The sequence below is a fragment of the Nicotiana attenuata genome, chromosome 1 (assembly GCF_001879085.1).
Source record: "Nicotiana attenuata strain UT chromosome 1, NIATTr2, whole genome shotgun sequence".
In the NCBI taxonomy this organism is placed as follows: Eukaryota; Viridiplantae; Streptophyta; class Magnoliopsida; order Solanales; family Solanaceae; genus Nicotiana; species Nicotiana attenuata.
In genome coordinates this window covers 46,792,322-46,796,587 of record NC_031989.1, presented here as the reverse complement: position 1 = coordinate 46,796,587, position 4,266 = coordinate 46,792,322, and positions in this window count along the sequence as shown.

The following is a 4,266-nucleotide window of genomic DNA, read 5'->3' as shown; positions in this document are numbered from 1 at the left end:
TCCGAAAGAATGGTGGATAGATTCTGGAGCCACCGCCATGTTTGTGCTAACAAGGAGTTATTTTCTTCTTATGCCCCCCGCAGGTCCCGACGAGACAATCTTCATGGGAAATTCATCTACGGCCAAATTTGAAGGAGTTGGCAAGATTGCGTTGAAGATGACGTCGGGAAAAATAGTGACTCTAAACCAAGTCCTCCATGTTCCAGAAATTCGCAAGAATCTTGTGTCTACCTCACTTCTTGTCAAGAATGGATTCCAATGTATTTTTGTTTCTAATAGTGTTGTACTAAGTAAGAACGATTTGTATGTAGGAAAATGTTACCTGAATGAGGGCCTTTTTAAGCTAAATGTAATAGTAGTTCCTATCAATAAAGTGAATGCTTCTTCTTACTTGCTTGAGTCAAACACTTTATGGCATTCGCGTTTAGGTCACGTAAACTTCAAAACATTGCGAAAGATGATAAATCTAGAAGTATTGCCAAAATTTGATTGCATTAATTCTAAATGTCAAATATGTATGGAATCAAAGTATGCTAAGCATACTTATTAGTCCGTTGAAAGGAATTCTAGTCCTTTAGACTTAATTCACACAGATATTTGCGACATGAAGTCAACACCATCTCGCGGTGGGAAAAAGTATTTTATTACTTTTATTGACGATAGAACGGGATACTGCTATGTTTATTTACTTAATAGTAAAGATGAGGCAATTGATGCTTTCAAGCAATACAAGAGTGAAGTTGAAACACAACTAAACAAAAAGATCAAAATGATAAGAAGTGATAGGGGTGGCGAATATGAATCTCCTTTTGAAGAATTATGTTTTGAAAATGGCATTATTCACCAAACAACTGCCCCTTACTCTCCACAATCTAACAGAATTGTGGAGAGAAAGAATCGAACATTGAAGGAGATGATGAATGCGTTGCTGATAAGTTCTGGCTTACCACAAAACTTGTGGGGGGAAGCTATACTTACAGCTAACCGAATAATCAACCGTGTACCTCATAGTAAAACACAATCCATTCCTTATGAGAAGTGGAAAGGAAGGAAGCCTAGCTTGAAATACTTCAATGTGTGGGGGTGTTTAGCTAAGGTACAAGTTCCTAAACCTAAAAGGGTTAAGATAGGTCCAAAAACGGTTGATTGTGTGTTTATTGGATATGTAACCAATAGCAAGGCATATCGTTTTCTGGTTCATAAATCAGAAAATCCTGAGATTCACATTAATACGATAATAGAATCAGATAATGCTGAATTCTTTGAAACTATTTTTCCATATAAAAAGGAAAGTGAAGTGACCTGCCAAAAGTCAAAACGACTTCGAGAGGAAATAATAGATGATATGCCTAATGAAGAAAATCCGAGAAGAAGTAAACGTCAAAGGACATCTACTTCATTCGGTCCAGATTTTCTGACTTTTCTGTTAGAAAATGAGCCTCGTACCTTCAAGGAAGCAATGTCTTCCTCATAGGCACAATATTGGAAAGAAGCTGTCAATAGTGAAATAGAATCCATATTGAGCAACCATACTTGGGAATTGGTTGATCTTCCTCCAGGTAACAAAACGTTGGGTTCTAAATGGATTTTCAAGAAGAAAATGAAAGACGATGGTACTATTGACAAATACAAGGCAAGACTTGTTGTCAAAGGATTTAGACAACGAGAAGGTCTTGACTATTTTGACACATACTCGCCGGTAACAAGAATTACATCCATTCGGATGCTAATAGCGTTAGCCGCCTTGTATGGTCTTCAAATCCATCAAATGGATGTAAAAACACCCTTCTTAAATGGTGATCTTGAGGAAGAAATTTACATGAACCAACCTGAAGGGTTTGTGGTTCCAGGAAAAGAAAAGAAGGTATGTAGACTTGTTAAGTCTCTTTATGGACTAAAACAACCACCCAAACTGTCACACCCCTTTTTCTACCCCCGCAAAAGATAATATGTGCGTTATGGATTGTGGGTGGGTTAAAGAGTTTTTCCAATTAAAGTGACAAACTTGAATAGGGATTATTTTGTTTACAGAGTCGCCACTTGGAATTGATTTTTTGGGTGTTCCAAGTCACCCTTTTTTATTTGAATCCCTAGTCAAAGGAAGGTTTGACTCTATTATTATCGGTCTGCGAAGACAAAGTTCGGGTAAAAAATTCCATTGACCGGGAAGAAGGTGTAAGGCATTCCCCGAGTCCCGTGGTTCTAGCACGGTCGCTTTATTGACTACATTTGGCTTAAATTGATTCTAGAAGACGGTGATTTATTTGCCTTAAATTACTATTTTTCTAGTACCGCATAATAATTAATTATGGCCTAGGAGCATGTAAGCACACAAGGTTTTTATTTGGTTATGTATATTTAAATAAGGAGCGGATATGAACACATGGCCAAACACAATTTATTATTGAGAAGTCAAGGAGCGAAAATGCACACGAGACAATTTTATTAATTAAGAATTGACTAATTATCGCACATGGACACATGATCTATCTATATTTGAAACGTGCCTAATTGTCTATCGCTTAAAGTATTATTTTGAAGTGACTAAGTAATTTAATTAATTATTCAAAAGCAAGGATATGATATCAGCTCATACTTTTAACTCTAAATTTTCATAACGAGAATATTTATTTTCTTTTTAATAAATAAAACCTCAAAGCTTTTGCAGTACATCAAGTAATGGACTAAAGGAAACATAAATGCAACTCAAATCATTATGTGAAGTATGTGCCAACATGATAATATAAGTATGCCTCCTTATTTTAATACCAACGCTTTGCTAAATAAGAAAAATGACAAACCTCTGTAGTTAGTGATCTCAAATACTATTAAACATTTTCATTCTCGTAATAAGTTAAGGGATAGAAGAACATGCGCAGCCCCCCAAGGATCAACTATCATAAGCATTAGTACTACATCTTGGGAATGATTAAAACTTTTTATTTAAAAAAAAACCCATCTCCCCACCAATCACAGTGTGTTCCAAATTTAAAGACAATAAATGCAGCTCCAAAATATATACATGTTTTGTAAAAAAAAAAAGAAATTATACACAAATATAATACTTTCAAGGTATAGAATACTCTAAAGGGATTCAAAACACTTCCTTTCCATTCACTCTTGACCCAAAAGTAATACAACAGTTGAGGAGATTACCTGATCAACAGAAAGAAAATATTAGCAATGGAGGGACTGAAATTCAGCAAAAGAATAGCGACAGCAGCAGCACAAACAGCAGGGTCAACAGCAGTTTAAACCAAAGTGAACCAGAAACTTGACAAAAAATTAACAGCTTGAGAAAGGAAGAAACAAGATTGGCTTCAAAGCACTTTAAGTATCTTTGCTAAGTCTTTCCAGAAAGAAAAGAAAAATCACTCCAAACAGCTCTCAGGTTTTTGCAGCTTACTATGAGTGTTCAAATGATATTTTTACTCTCTCAGATGTGTAAAAAGGATGTTTTTCAATGTCTGTAAAAGGATCCCCTTCTTAGAGTCCAAGATCCCCCTTAAGTAAGCAAAGAAAGTCACTTTTGGACGGCTTTTGGTTTTTTTCAAAAGTCTGTCCAAAAAGACTGACTTTTGTTCACCAAACACTGCTCTAGGACTGTCCAAAGGTGAAAGGACAGCCTGATATCTGCTATGGCAGAAGCAAAGAGTCATTTCAGCCACCCTAGTACTAAAAATAAGTTGCTAGTGTACCCCTAACACATGATTACTAATCTACTCTGCAGCTTTTAACAACAACAATACCAACCATGTGATTCAAATCAAATGAAAAGCAAGTAACCAGAACATAGTTGATCTACCACAAACATGTAACTGAAACTTAACACTGAACCATTAATCAACCAAGAGAACTTAAAGCCTAATGACTAAAATCAAACCAAGCAAAATACATGTTAATAGAGAAAATAAACTTAGTGAAAAAGTTTCACTAAGCGAAGACGAAACTGAAAACTAGATAGAAAACGAACTAAAATCGACCACTAACAGAACTTACACTACTACAATAACTACAATAAAGTAGTAGGCAACAGAAATCAGAAACCTAAAGAAAGGATTAAGGTTCTAGTTAGAGTCCAAAACTTTGAAACTTCAGTTAATTAGCACGACGAATTAAACGTGAAATAACAGAAACTGCAATTGAAGCTAAAATTTACAAACTTGAATCTACCACTAACTTCAAACACCATTAGCAGAACTTATGAGATAGGAATCCGAATCAACAAAATAATTTGAGATCAACGAGCGACGACTAATCATTACT